Consider the following 16,661-nt stretch of genomic DNA (forward strand, 5'->3'; position numbering starts at 1 on the left):
GGAACAGGCAGATATAGAGGGGGCAATCAACAAATGTGAAGGAGTCCAGGTGAGTCCAATGAGTATTGATGTGTGTAATGACGGTGACAGGTGCACGTAATGAAAGGCAGTCTGGAGAGCGGGAGCAGGCGTGACAGTTCTATTGATTTCATTTCATGTTTTCATGTGTACCTGAGCTATGGCTGTTCAAACAGGCAGAAATTAGTCCGGTATGACTTAGCATTGTGACACATCTGCTCTCACTACACTGGAAGTTAATAGGAATTTGACTTTTAGATCGCAAAAATGTCTTTCATACATGTCAGATTTCAATACCGGTGTCGTGACGTTGTATTAGTTAATGTGACGACTGCTGCTTATCGAATGATTAACGGTTTATAATTGCGTTATTAAATGAATCAGGCAATTATTAACTCATTAACCTGGGGCACCATGGGAAAATTTGTTTTATTGAGTTTCTATTTCCCAAATTAACTCAAAGAATATCAGAATATCGATTTTACAACAGTCGCTAATTAATCAATTTCCTCTACAGTCTCATTCTGAACGACGCATAATCCGGGAATCTGCACAAACCCGAGTCCCACCAATGAGTTCGTACCACACAAATTTTAGTTGATTATTTATTTACTAGAAAGCTAAAATTATAATAAAAGATACACATACACAAAAACACAGTCAAGGCTATTGGTTAGAACTTTGTACAACGGGCCAACACAGTCTGGCACGTGTTACCCAAAATGGGGATTTCAAAGAGAGTACATGAGAGAAACATACATTTGGGTGCATTTGTCAGCTATGCTTATTTTAACCCTAGCCTTGCCCCGAACTGCCGCTCTTATGGGTCAGAATATAATGATGTAATTACGTGTTGAAGGTCTCCGATGGGAGTCTCCGCGTGGACCATTTAGGCTTCTCAATGACGCACTTCTCTGGTGCAACTCTAGTTGTCCTTCAAATGTCAGTGTCTTTTTGGCTTAGTGGTCTGATTCCTCGCCCTTGTTCTGAAAGGGGTCTTCTGAGGACAGCCAGCCCTGTAGCTCAGGGTTCACAGCGTAGGAATGAAAACAGTGTAGATACCACAATGCAATGGGGAGGATTGAGGATTCCTTGCAGGTAACCATTGTTGACAGAGGAAGAACAATGATTCCAAGCAACACCCTCCTTATGAAGCTTCCAGTCTGTTATTCAAACTCAATCAGCATGACAGAGTGATCTCCAGCCTTGTCCTCGTCAACACTCACACCTGTGTTAACGAGAGAATCACTGACATGATGTCAGCTGGTCCTTTTGTGGCAGGGCTGAAATGCAATGGAAATGTTTTTTGGGGGGATTCAGTTCATTTGCATGGCAAAGAGGGACTTTGCAATTAATTGCAATTCATCAGATCACCCTTCACAACATTCTGGAGTATATGCAAATTGCCATCATACAAACTGAGGCAGCAGACTTTGTGAAAATTAATATTTGCGTCATTCTCAAAACTTTTGGCCACGACTGTACATGCCTACTGTGTGAGACAGTATATCCACAGACACACACACTACTTCATACAGTGTCATGAATTTAGTGTGGTGTTATGAATTGCATTGTGGCAACAAGGATAGTAGACAGGGAGGTGGGCATAATAAGCCTGTAATGAATATGTAATTGCAATGATGAAATGTGTGTCGGGGTAGGTTCCTTGTTCTTTGTCAATCATTGGCTTATTGGTGAAATCAGCAGTCAGACAATATCTTCTTTAAGTAAATCAATCAAACCTGTATTAATGCAATTGCAGACAGAAGTTAACCATGGAAACAACATGTATGTTTCAGAGTAAGTTCTGCAACCAATCAAAGGGCGCAGCTGATTATATACCTGTGATCAATCCCTGCTGGTGTGATCACCTACGTCACTGTATATGTGCAGCAATAAGCTGAGGTTACCTTATAATGTAACCTAGAATAGTAGCTTCTCTGAATTCTAAGTATCATTGTCCACTGTCACTGTGACGTCTGCTCCTGATCTTCCCTCCCCTGGCTCTTGAGTGTGCCGGGCTGCCCTGCATCACGCACTCCTGCCATCATTACGCACACCTGCCCTCCCTCGTCACGCGCTTCAGCGATATTGGACTCACTTATCATCTGTTTATGACCTCCCCTATATTTGTCAGTTTCTCTGCTCTGTTCCCTGCTGATGCATTGATTGTTTTTTGTCTTTGTTTCCTTGTATGCTGATGCTGTTCCTGTCTCGTTCCATGTCTGTTCCTCATTAAATGTTTGACTCCCCGTACCTGCTTTGTCTCTCCAGCGTCAACACGTGACAGAATGCATCAGCCATCACATGAAGCGTCGGGGAGTACTGGCATTCCGGTTGGTATGGTGGCATCGGCTCTGGGTCGCCACTGATGGAACCGGGGGTGCCTAGCCAGCCACCCTCTCTGCTGCGGGATCGACAGGTGTCTTGCCTCAGACGGATCGTCGGGCTTCCATGCTTCAGCCTGCTTTTTCCGCCAGGCTCTCACGCTCCTGCCAGTTTGTTGGGGTCCCATGTCTCGGCCGATTCGCCCAGGTGGGACGTCGGGTGGCGCCCCTAGAGGGGGGGGGGGAGTACTGTCACGTCTGCTCCCGCTCTTCCGCTCCTGGCACTTGAGGGCGCCAGACTGCCCTGCATCACGCACTCCTGCCATCCATTATGCACACCTGCCTTCCCTCAAACGCGCATCAGCGATATTGGACTCACTCATCACTTGTTTATTACCTCCCCTTTATTTGTCAGCTCCCCTGCTCTGTTTCCCGCTGCTGCATTGATTGTTATTTGTCTGTGTTACTCGTTTGCTGACGCTGTTCCTGTCTCGTTCTATATTAAATGTTTGACTCCCCGTACTTGCTTCGTCTCTACAGCGTTATCTCATGTGACACTCCCACAAGATCAAAATGTCAAAACCAGACAGTGTGTAACGATGTTCGTCTGAGGAAGAAGGATAGGACCAAGGTGCAGCGTGATACGTGTTCATGATATTTAATAACACTGAACACTAGAACAAAAAATAACAATAGCGGAACAAACGAAACAGTCCTGTCTGGTACAGACACAGAGACAGAAAACAACTACCCACAAAACCAACATGGAAAATGGCAACCTAAATAGGCTACCCAATCAGAGACAACAAGAAACAGCTGTCTCTGATTGGGAACCAACTCAGGCCACCATAAACCTAAAAACCGCTAGACCATTCAAAATCCCCATAGACAAATAAAAACCTTAGACAAGACAAAACCCCTAGACAATACAAAACCTAAACAAACCACCCTTGTCACACCCAGACCTAACCAAAAAACAAAGAAAAATATAACTAAAGTCAGGGCGTGACACAGTGGTTACTTCTCTTTATCTAGTTTCGATCTAAATCACACCTAGCCTGCAAGCACACTCTTGAAACAGGTAGGGCTTAACCGCAAATACTAATATAGATAGCTTGTGCAAAGTATAGTGGCAGAGTTCAGACACATAGCAACAGTACAATAGTGAGACAAGCATATGAATCTTGAGGTCCCCTTAATCATTAATGGGAAGGGTCTTTGGGACCCTACCCCCTACATGTGTTTTTGAAGGAAAGAAGAAGGGAAGGAAGGAAGTCAGACAGCCAGGCCAACAACAGTGGTTGGCTATACAGAGCCACGGCAGGTTTTTTCCCCTGATTTGGAGATGCAGCTTATTCAGTATATTACTAGGTCAGCTGACATTTATTTTGGCCTGTCACCAAGTAAAATCAGAAGACTTGCGTACCAGTTTTCTGTGGCACATCAGCTGAAGTTCGTGCCAATGTGGGCAGAAAAAGAAAAGGCCAGCTTGGAGTGGTTTACAGGCTTCTTAAAGCGGCACCCAACTCTTTTACTGAGAAAGCCAGAGGCAACTAGCCTTGCCAGGGCAAGTAGCTTCAACAGAGAAAATGTTCATGCTTTCTTTGACAATGTAACAGAAGTGCTACAGAGATATCAATTTGGACCAGGAGACATATGGAATGTCGATTAAACTGGGGTGACCACTGTACATAAACATGACAGTGGTGGCAGACGTGGATTCTTTCCGCTGAAAGGGGAACCTTCGGCACACTGGCCTGTGCTGTCTCCGCAATCATTTCCTGATCAACAGGCCACCTGGCAGCAAAGGAGGGGCAAATCCCTCTGGGTGGATGAAAGATGTGCACTTTGTTGACTTCCTGAAACATTTCATCCAGCATACGAAGTTCGAAGTTCTCGAACGAGAGGTCCTGTTTAATCCTTTTGGACAATCACGAGTCTCATCTGTCCATTGATGGACTCAATTATGCCAAAGAAAATGGCATAATTATGCTGTCATTCCCACCCCATTGCTCTCATCGGCTTCAACCCTTAGACAGGTCTGTCTACAGCCACTAAAGAGGCACATCAACACAGCGTGTGATGCCTGAATGAGGAACAATCCCGGGAAGACAATGTCAATTTATGACATTCCTGGGATTGTGGCAATCGCCTATCCTCTGGCTGCAACCCCTTTGGACATTCAGGCTGGCTTTAGGTTGGCTGGGGTACAACTTTACAACAGGGATGTATTTCTGGAACCCGAGATTGCGCCACCCTTCGTTACAGATCGCCCCATTCAGAACCCAACTCTACCAGGCCCCAGCACAAACCTGCCAAGCCCCAGCACCATTTCAGCCCTGCCTAGCACAAGCTCAGACACAAACCTGCCCAGTTCTTATGCTAGCACCAGCTCACCCTTGCCCAGCAATGCCATTGCAAAGGGATAAAGATATATGAATGAGTGATGGTACAGAACGGCATAGGCAAGATGCAGTAGATGGTATAGAGTACAGAATATACATACAGTATGAGATGAGTAATGTAAGGTATATAAACATAAAGTGGCATTGTTTAAAGTGGCTAGTGATACATTTTTACATCAATTTCCATCAATTCCCATTATTAAAGTGGCTGGAGTCGAGTCAGTATGTTGGCAGCGGCCACTAAATGTTAGTGGTGGCTGTTTAACTGTCTGATGGCCTTGAGATAGAAGCTGTTTTTCAGTCTCTCGGTCCCTGCTTTGATGCACCTGTACTGACCTCGCCTTCTGGATGATAGCGGGGTGAACAGGCAGTGGCTCGGGTGGTTGTTGTCCTTGATGATCTTTATGGCCTTCCTGTGACATCAGGTGGTGTAGTTGTCCTGGAGGGCAGGTAGTTTGCCCCCGGTGATGCGTTGTGCAGACCTCACTACCCTCTGGAGAGCCTTACGGTTGTGGGCGGAGCAGTTGTCGTACCAGGCAGTGATACAGCCAGACAGGATGCTCTCGATTGTGCATCTGTAGAAGTTTGTGAGTGCTTTGGTGACAACCCAAATTTCTTCAGCCTCCTGAGGTTGGCTGCTGCGCCTTCTTCACAACGCTGTCTGTGTGGGTGGACCAATTCAGTTTGTCCGTGATGTGTACACTGAGGAACTTAAAACTTACTACCCTCTCCACTACTGTCCCGTCGATGTGGATAGGGGGGTGCTCCCTCTGCTGTTTCCTGAAGTCCACAATCATCTCCTTTGTTTTGTTGACGTTGAGTGTGAGGTTATTTTCCTGACACCACACTCCGAGGGCCCTCACCTCCTCCCTGTAGGCCGTCTCGTCGTTGTTGGTAATCAAGCCTACCACTGTAGTGTCGTCCGCAAACTTGATGATTGAGTTGGAGGCGTGCATGGGCACGCAGTCGTGGGTGAACAGGGAGTACAGGAGAGGGCTCAGAACGCACCCTTGTGCGCCCCAGTGTTGAGGATCAGCGGGGGGGAGATGTTGTTACCTACCCTCACCACCTGGTGGTGGCCCGTCAGGAAGTCCAGTACCCAGTTGCACAGGGTGGGGTCGAGACCCAGGGTCTCGAGCTTGATGACGAGTTTGGATGGTACTATGGTGTTAAATGCTGAGCTGTAGTCGATGAACAGCATTCTCACATAGGTATTCCTCTTGTCCAGATGGGTTAGGGCAGTGTGCAGTGTGATTGCGATTGCGTCGTCTGTGGACCTATTGGGGCGTAAGCAAATTGGAGTGGGTCTAGGGTGTCAGGTAAGGTGGAGGTGATATGGTCCTTGACTAGTCTCTCAAAGCACTTCATGATGACGGAAGTGAGTGCTACGGGGCGTTAGTCATTTAGCTCAGTTACCTTAGAGTGTTGGACTAGTAACCGAAAGGTTGCAAGATCGAATCCCCGAGCTGACAAGGTAAACATCTGTCGTTCTGCCCCTGAACAAGGCAGTTTCTAGGCTGTCATTGAAAATAATCCTAGGCTGTCATTGAAAATAACTTAACTGACTTGCCTAGTTAAATAAAGGTTTAAAAAATATATAATTGAAATGCTTCCCAGAGTTGTGTCAAGTTGGCTGGATATCCTTTGGGTGGTGGACCATTCTTGATACACATGGGAACTGTTGAGCGTCAAACTCAGCAGTGTTGCAGTTCTTCACACAAACCGGTGCGCCTGGCACCTACTACCATGGCACTCCAATATTTTGTCTGGCCGATTCACCCTCTGAATGGCACACATACACAATCCATGTCTCAATTGTCTCAAGGTGTGACAATTATTATTTAATCTGCCTCCTCCCATTCATCTAAACTGATTGAAGTGGATTTAACAAGCGAAGGGATCATTCACCTGGTCAGTCTTTGTCATGGAAATGTTTTGTACACTCATGAAGTCAATCAACATAAAAAGTGACTGTAAGATTAAGTTGTTCGGATATTCCATTGAATGAATCATGTATTACACAATCATACTGAAATTAAAAATATACACTTATAGTTGTCTTAAACCTTTCCATTGGAGTCTGCAGTCCCGTGATTGTAATAACGTTATACCCTTTTAATTGTGGTACTGGTAAACCCTTGCATTACAGTCTACTTTACCCTGATAGTTTTATTGTACTACTGTCTAACTCTACCCATACATTTATAAAGGTGTAACTGCTGCGCGCTGGGCTCCACCACCTGATTGTCCACAGTTACGGCAAGATGCTTCAGACGCAGCTCCGAGAACATCTCCAGGTCAACCTCACCTGTTAAAAAGCTCTTATGGCTGTGAAACAGCCAGTGAAATTGCAGGGCGCCAAATTCAAAACAACAGAAATCTCATAATTAAAATTCAGCGCCTAGTCACAAAAAACTATACAGCCATTTTCCAGCCAAGGAGAGGGCTCACAAAAGTCAGAAATAGCGATTAAATGAATCACTAACCTTTGATGATCTTCATCAGATGGCACTCACAAGACTTCATGTTACACAATAAATGTGTGTTTTGTTCGATAAAGTTAATCTTTATGTCCAAAAACCTCAGTTGAAATTGGCGCGTTATGTACAGTAATCATTGTCTCAAACAAACATCCAGTGAAAATGCAGAGCCACATCAAATTACAGAAATACTCATCATAAACATTGATGAAAGATACAAGTGTTTAACATACGATTAAAGACAAACTTCTCCTTAATGCAACCGCTGTGTCAGATTTCAAAAAGGCTTTTCGGCGAAAGCACACCACACGATTATGTTTAAAAAAACCATACAGCCATTTTTCAACCAAAGAGAGGTGTCACAAAAGTCATAAATGGCGTTAAAATTAATCACTTACCTTTGATGATCTTCATCTGGTGGCACTCCCTGGTCTCCATGTTAGACAATAAATGTTTGTTTTGTTCGATAATGTCCCTCTTTCTGTCCAAAAACCTCCATTTGTTGGTGCGTTTAGTTCAGAAATCCAAAGGCACAATGCGCGCTCTCAACATCAAGACGAAAAGTCAAAAAAGTACAATAAAAGTTAGTAGAAACATGTCAAACGATGTTTAAAATCAATCCTCAGGTTGTTTTTGGCATAAATAATCAATAATTTTTCAACCGGACAAAAGCTTCGTCAATAGAAAAGGAGAAACAAGAAAGGCGCGTTCCCGATCACGCGCATGACTCGTGTCTGGAAATTTCCACTGTCCACTCATTGAAAGTGCTGTATCTCCCTAATTTTTCAGAGTAAAAGCCTGACAAAATGCCTAAAGACTGGCCACATGTAGAGGAAGCCATAGAGATCGTGAACTGGGTCTTAAGTCTTTGTATGGTGGATAGGCTTTGAATGGAAAAACAACCTTTCAAAATAATAGTACCTCCTGGTTGGATTTTCCTCAGGTTTTCGCCTGCCATATCAGTTCTGTTATACTCACAGACATATTTTAACAGTTTTGGAAACTTTAGAGTGTTTTCTATCCAAATCTACTAATTATATGCATATCCTAGCTTCTGGGCCTGAGTAGCAGGCAGTTTAATTTGGGCACGCTTTTCATAAAAAATTCAAAATGATGCTCCCTACCCTAGTAGGTAGGGTACAGGAACAGCGTCTAGACAGGGGAAAAAATCACGACAATAATGCTGACACGGGGAACAACACTGAGGAACAGACATATATAGAGGGGGCAATGAACAAACGTGAAGGAGTCCAGGTGAGTCCAATAACCACTGATGCACGTAATGATGGTTAACAGTGTGCGTAATGAAAGGCAGTCTGCCGCTCTCGAGAGCCAGAGAGGGAAATCGGGAGCAGAGGTGACAATACCCCCCCTCTAGGGGCGCCACCCTGTGTTCCACCTGGGCGAGCCTGACGGGCCGGCCGAGGCATGGGCGCTGGACAAGCTGGCTGGAACGTAGAAGCCCGATGAGTCTGCAGAGGCGTGAAAGCCTGACGATCCCGCTGAGGCGTGGGAGCCCGACGAGCCGGCTGAGGCATGATGTGGGATGGGAGCTTGCCGACCCAAACCGGGGCAAGGAAACCTCTCGAGCCAGCTAAGGCGTGGAAGTCCGACGAGCCAGCTGATGCATGATGTGGGATGGGAGCTTGCCGACCCAAACCGGGGCAAGGAAACCTCTCGAGCGAGCTAAGGCGTGGAAGTCCGACGAGCCAGCTGATGCACTCCCCGGTTCCATCGGCAGCAGCACCCTGACCCGGCGTCACCAACCCCAACAAAAATAAAAACTCCCTGATGCTTCCAACAGTGTCTGTAAGGATTGACACTGGTAGACGAGAAGCATGTACAGGGAGTGAAACATTTAAGTAATAACGGACATGAAACAGAGCAGAAACAGTGTCTGGACAGGGGAAAAATCACAACAATAATGGTGACACGGGGAAAAACACTGAGGAACAGGCAGATATAGAGGGGGCAATCAACAAATGTGAAGGAGTCCAGGTGAGTCCAATGAGCATTGATGTGCGTAATGATGGTTACAGGTGTACGTAATGAAAGGCATTCTGGCGACCTCAAGCGCCAGAGAGGGAGAGCGGGAGCAGACGTGACAGTTCTATCGATTCCCGGGGCCATTTCATGTTTTCATGAGCTATGGCTGCGCTATGGCTGTTCAAACATGCATAAATTTGTCCGGTATGACTTAGCATTGTGACACATCTGCTCTCACTACACTGGAAGTTACTCGGAATCTGACTTTTAGATCGCAAAAATGTTTTTCATACATGTCAGATTTCAATACTGGTGTCATGACGTTGTATTAGTTAATGTGATGGCTGCTGCTCATCGAATGATTAACGGGTTATAATTGCGTTATTAAATGAATCAGGCAATTATTAACTCATTAACCTGGGGCACCATGGGAAAATTTGTTTTATTGAGTTTCTATTTCCCAAATTAACTCAAAGAATATCAGAATACCGATTTTACACCAGTCGCTAATTAATCAATTTCCTCTACAGTCTCATTCTGAACGTCGCATAATCCGGGAATCTGCACAAACCCGAGTCCCACCAATGAGTTTGTACCACACAAATTTTAGTTGATTATTTATTTACTAGAAAGCTAAAATGATAATAAAAGATACACATACACAAAAACACAGTCAAGGCTATTGGTTAGAACTTTGTACAACGGGCCAACACAGTCTGGCACGTGTTACCCAAAATGGGGATTTCAAAGAGAGTACATGAGAGAAACATACATTTGGGTGCATTTGTCAGCTATGCTTATGTTAACCCTAGCCTTGCCCCGAACTGCCACTCTTATGGGTCAGAATATAATGATGTAATTACGTGTTGAAGGTCTCCGATGGGAGTCTCCGCGTGGACCATTTAGGCTTCTCAATGATGCACTTCTCTGGTGCAACTCTCTAGTTGTCCTCCAAATGTCAGTGTCTTTTTGGCTTAGTGGTCTGATTCCTCGCCCTTGTTCTGAAAGGGGTATTCTCAGGACAGCCAACCCTGTAGCTCAGGGTTCACAGCGTAGGAATGAAAACAGTGTAGATACCACAATTCGATGGGGAGTGGAGACCGGGTGGTCCGGCTTGAATTCACCCGCTTAGCAGCTACTCATCCGTAGCATGGGTAGAAAAGGGTTCCTTTGTCTTCAACCTCGTGTTGCATTTTGGGTTCGTTGACTACTCAGACCTTGACTGCAGCTCGGGTCGCTTAGTCTGATATGTTCATTCTTAACGCACATATCTTATACCCTCGGGTCTGAAGTGGACGTCTTCCGCCTTCAGGGCAATTCTTGGGCGTACCTAGTTACGAGGCAAGGTCTAGATTTTACTCAAATCCAATTTTAGACAACTAACTTCACATTTCATCTTTACCAAAACCTTCTCTTCGATTTGGACATTTCCCCCCCAACGTACAATGTATAAACATCAAGCACATATTAGGAAAACTCTTAAAGTTACAATGTTTTCGTTATAACGTCGTCCTTTGACTTTTAATAACATAACAAAACTGAAATTATTTTTTATATTCCATCTATTGTTATTACCACCATTGTGGCTGACGGAAGCCCCTTGTCCCAAAGTCCATTTATTGCATGTTAATGTTCTCCATAGTTCTCCATAGTGAGAGGACAAAGGAATTTGGTCTCCTGCCTTAGATTTACAATGGGCGTGAGGTGTCATAAACCCCCCCCCCATCTTCCTATCCCTTGAGATCCAACCTTCTCCTCCGGTGGGGGTGAAATCTCTCTGCAGGATTGTGGTCATTGGTAACCTCAGCCGAGCAGGACTGCCATGACACTGGCCAATGTCATAAAGCGGGAGGTTCTCTTCTCTTGAATGAGCCATGGATCATATTTTTTGCAATATTCCTACCTCGAAAAATGTGTTACTTTACATTTCTCTTATTAGTCTTCCTCATCAGTCCAGGGTGCATTACATGGTGCTATTGCATGGCTGTTGCAAATGTCAGAATCGATCTGCAGGTTGAACATGGTGAGATTGTAGACTCCTAAATTGACAGTGCAGTTCGTTTCGGCGATTTTACAGCTCCAGTAACTAACACATGCTGATATTGACTTTGGCATTATTGTGTGTAGCTTCATTTGAAGAGAGCATTGCATTGCGTTTTTTTTTTTGTAGTCGACTTCAGCTGCAACAGATTTCCACAATGATTTTCAGTTGCTACCAACCTTATAATGACAAAATGAAACATTTGTTCACAAAAAATATTGTTATCACATATTATTGTAATTTAAATTAAAGGAATTAGTGGTTTTTGGTGGATTTTTCCTTTAATAGAGCTGCAATATGTAACCTTTTGTGTGCGACCAATCAAATTCACATAGAAATGTGAGAAATAGATCTGTCATTCTCATTGAAAGTCTAAAAAGTGGTAGGTCTGTTCTATGTGCGTTATCTCCATCCTTCCCGTTCTTAAGTTTAGTTTTTGTGTCTTTTACTTTCAGTTTTGTACACCAGGTTCAAATAGCTGAAAATACAATATTTTTGGTTATGGAAAATATATTTCACAGCGGTTTAGATGACACAATAACGATACACTATACTTGTTTGTTTTGTCACATGAACTGAAATTAGGGAAACTTAGCAACCATGAAGTGGCGGAGCGATTTCTGCATATGGCATCTTTAACCTGTTGGGGACCAGGAGGTGCTATTTTCACTTTTGGGGAAAATCGTATGATTTTTAAACGGCCTCGTACTCAATTCTTGCTCGTACAATATGCATATTATTATTACTATTGGATAGAAAACAGTCTCTAGTTTCTAAAAACGTTTGAATTATTTCTCTAAGTGAAACAGAACTCCTTTTACAGACCATTTCCTAACCGGAAGTGAGATTTCCAAAAGCGAACTCTCTCTTCAGGAGCTTGTCTATAAAAGGGCATGTCACTTATGACTGTAGAAACATGTCATACGCCTTCGCCTGGGTGTCATGCGGAAGTGAGAGAAAAAATCTGTTGATTATCTCGACCAGGGACTGAACACAACGTCTTGGACTGAGACGTGCGCACTTTTATTTATTTCCTGGGCGCGAAGTCGGACCTTACTCGGCTCATTGAAGAACCTTTTAAAGGTGAATATGATCTCTGGCTTCGATTTTCTTTGATACATGTCACAATATCATCTTAAAGTATGTTTTTTCAATATAGTTTAATTATATTATTGAAATTTATTCTGGACTTTAGACGTGATGCGACGCAAGAATTGGTTCAAGAACGAGAGGCTAGCAATGCTAGCTAATGGTGCTTGCTAATTCTGAGGGAAATCGTTCGTTATGGATCCAAATAAAGTCGGTTCTGAACAAAGGACCCCTTGGAGAACATTCTGATGGAAGATCCACAAAGATAAGGACCCAATTTGGGATGCTTTTTCATATATATCTGTCGAACTGTGCTATGCTACCGTTTGACTAGAAGCAATGCTGCTGTGTGCTAGCTATTGTAGTAAGCTAATATAACGATATATTGTGTTTTCGCTGTAAAACACTTCAAAAATCGGAAATATTGGCTCTGTTCACAAGATCTTATTCTTTCATTAGCTATCCACCATATATTGTTCTGAAATGTTTTATGATGTGTAATTAGTAGTTGACGTTGGTGTCTGTATTTTCTCTGGCTACTGCCATGCGATTTCTGACTGTAGCTGTGATGGTGGCTATGATGGTAGCAGTAATGTAAAACTGATTTATAGCTAAAATATGCACATTTTTCGAACAAAACATAGATTTATTGTGTAACATGTTATAGGACTGTCATCTGAGGGAGTTTTTTCTAGGTTATTTAGGTTGGTTCTAGGTTGGTTCTAGGTTAGTTAGGTTAGCTACTTGCATGCTACCGTTGCTGTGAAAAACTGTCTGTCTGTCTTTTGTATTTGGTGGTGAACTAACATAAATATATGTGGTGTTTTCGCTGTAAAACACTTCAACAATCGGAAATATTGTCTGTATTCACAAGATATTTGTCTTTCATTAGCTATCCACCATATATTTGTCTGAAATGTTTTATGATGTGTAATTAGGTAGTTGGTGTCTGTATTTACTCTGGCTACTCCCGTGCGATTTCTGACTGTAGCTATGATGGTAGCAGTAATGTAAAACTGATTTATAGCTAAAATATGCAATTTTTTTGAACAAAACATAGATTTATTGTGTAACATGTTATAGGACTGTCATCTGAGGTAGTTTTTTCTAGGTTATTTAGGTTGGTTCTAGGTTAGTTAGGTTGGCTTGTGCATGCTACCTGCAGCCTACTTGTGCTGTGAAAAATGTCTGTCTGTCTTTTTTTATTTGGTGGTGACCTAACATAAATATATGTGGTGTTTTCTCTGTAAAACATTTAAAAAATCGGACATGTTGGATGGATTGACAAGATGTTTATCTTTCAAATGCTGTATTGGACTTGTTAATGTGTGAAAGTTAAATATTTCAATTTTGTTTTTTGAATTTGCCGCTCTGCCTTTTCAATGGAATGTGGGAGGAGTGCCGCTAGCGGCACCCGTGGCCTCAACAAGTAGTCCATTTCTGCATCCTTCTCTGCATCTTCTGCCAGCTGGATCATCCCCTTCTCCTCAGGGTTTTTGTTCTCAGAGGTGTCCATGTTCATAGATATACAGTTGTGGCCAAAAGTTTTGAGAATGACACAAAAATGTATTTTCACAAAGTCTGCTGCCTCAGTGTCTTTAGATATTTTTGTCAGATGTTACTATGGAATACTGAAGTATAATTACAAGCATTTCATAACACGGAACCCAAACCGGCTGCGCGCGTGCGCCATCGTGCATCATTTTATTTTGTCCCCCTACACCAAACGCGATCACGACACGCAGGTTAAAATATCAAAATAACTCTGAACCAATTACATTATTTTGGGGACAGGTCGAAAAGCATTAAACATGTATGGCAATTTAGCTAGCTAGCTTGCACTTGCTAGCTAATTTGTCCTATTTAGCTAGCTTGCTGTTGCTAGCTAATTTGTCCTGGGATATAAACATTGAGTTGTTATTTTACATGAAATGCCCAAGGTCCTCTACTCCGACAATTAATCCACACATAAAACGGTCAACTGAATCGTTTCTAGTCATCTCGCTTCCTTCCAAGCTTTTTCTTCTCTTGACTTAATATTGCGATTGCCATCTTTCATAAATTAGGTTCATTACCGCCACTGATGTCGTTCGTCTTCAGTCACCCACGTGGGTATAACCAATGAGGAGATGGCACGTGGGAACCTGTGTCTACAAACCAATGAGGAGATGGGAGAAGCAGGACTTGCAATGCGATCTGCGTCAGAAATAGAACTGATTTCTATTTTAGACCTTGGCAACACAGACGCTCGTTGGCGCGCACGAGCAGTGTGGGTGCAATAATTGAATAACATGGATTTCTAAATGTATTTTGGAACGCTCGGGCACGCGACGCGAGCGGTGTGGTCAGCATATAAGTGTCAAAGGCTTTTATTGACAATTACATGAAGTTGATGCAAAGAGTCAATATTTGCAGTGTTGACCCTTCTTTTTCAAGACCTCTGCAATCTGCCCTGGCATGCTGTCAATTAACTTCTGGGCCACATCCTGACTGATGGCAGCCCATTCTTGCATAATCAATGCTTGGAGATTGTCAGAATTTGTGGGTTTTTGTTTGTCCACCCGCCTCTTGAGGATTGACCACAAATTCTCAATGGGATTAAGGTCTGGGGTGTTTCCTGGCCATGGACCCAAAATATTGATGTTTTGTTCGCCGAGCCACTTAGTTATTACTTTTGCCTTATGGCTCCATCATGCTGGAAAAGGCATTGTTCGTGGATGGTTGGGAGAAGTTGCTCTCGGAGGATGTGTTGGTACCATTCTTTATTCATGGCTGTGTTCTTAGGCAAAATTGTGAGTGAGCCCAATCCCTTGGCTGAGAAGCAACCCCACACATGAATGGTCTCAGGATGCTTTACTGTTGGCATGACACAGGACTGATGGTAGCGCTCACAAGCTTTTTTCCGGATGCCCCAAACAATCGGAGAGGGGATTCATCAGAGAAAATGACTTTACCCCAGTCCTCAGCAGTCCAATCCCTGTACCTTTTGCAGAATATCAGTCTGTCCCTGATGTTTTTCCTGGAGAGAAGTGGCTTCTTTGCTGCCCTTCTTGACACCAGGCCATCCTCCAAAAGTCTTTGCCTCACTGTGCGTGCAGATGCACTCACACCTGCCTGCTGCCATTCCTGAGCAAGCTCAGTACTGGTGGTGCCCCGATCCCGCAGCTGAATCAACTTTAGGAGACGGTCCTGGCGATTCCTGGACTTTCTTGGGCGCCCTGAAGCCTTCTTCACAACAATTGAACCGCTCTCCTTGAAGTTCTTGATGATCCGATAAATGGTTGATTTGTGTGCAATCTTACTGGCAGCAATATCCTTGCCTGTGAAGGCCTTTTTGTGCCAAGCAATGATGACGGCACGTGTTTCCTTGCAGGTAACCATTGTTGACAGAGGAAGAACAATGATTCCAAGCAACCCCCTCCTTATGAAGCTTCCAGTCTGTTATTCAAACTCAATCAGCATGACAGAGTGATCTCCAGCTGTCACGCCCTGGCCTTAGTTATCTTTGTTTTCTTTATTATTTTAGTTAGGTCAGGGTGTAACATGGGGGATGTTTGTGTGTTTTTGTCTCATTTAGGGTGTTTGTATTGTCTAGGGGGTTTTGTAGAGTTCATGGGGTTGTGTTCATTGTAGGTGTTTATGTAAGTCTATGGTTGCCTAGATTGGTTCTCAATTAGAGACAGCTGTCTATCGTTGTCTCTGATTGGGAGCCATATTTAGGCAGCCATATTCATTGGGTATGTCGTGGGTGATTGTCTATGTGTAGTGTTTAGTGTCAGCACTATTTGTTTATATAGCTTCATGGTCGTTTGTTGTTTTGTTAGTTTGTAAAAGTGTTTGTTTCGTCTTCATTAAAAAAAAGAAGATGTATAGTTATCACGCTGCGCCTTGGTCCTCCTCTCTTCTTTCACAATACGACGATCGTGACAGAATCACCCACCAAAATCGGACCAAGCAGCGTGATACAAGGCAGCAGCAGCGATCGCAGGAATATTGGAATTGGGAGGAAATATTAGACGGCGGAGGACCCTGGGCACAACCAGGGGAATATCGCCGCCCCAAGGCAGAGCTGGAGGCAGCGAAAGCAGAGAGGCGCCGGTATGAGGAGCTAGCACGGCAGAACGGCTGGCAACCCCAAAAATTTCTTGGGGGGGGGTGCTCTCGGGGAGTGTAGCTGGGTCAAGTAGGAGACTTGAGCCAGCTCCCCGTGCTTACTGTGAGGAGCCGAAGATGGAACCAGAGCCAGTCGAGATGGAATTGGAGGTGAGTAAGGGGAGTGAAGCTGAGACTGTGGATGAATTAATGGGGAAATTGG

The sequence above is a fragment of the Salvelinus alpinus genome, chromosome 23 (assembly GCF_045679555.1).
Source record: "Salvelinus alpinus chromosome 23, SLU_Salpinus.1, whole genome shotgun sequence".
Taxonomy (NCBI): Eukaryota; Metazoa; Chordata; class Actinopteri; order Salmoniformes; family Salmonidae; genus Salvelinus; species Salvelinus alpinus.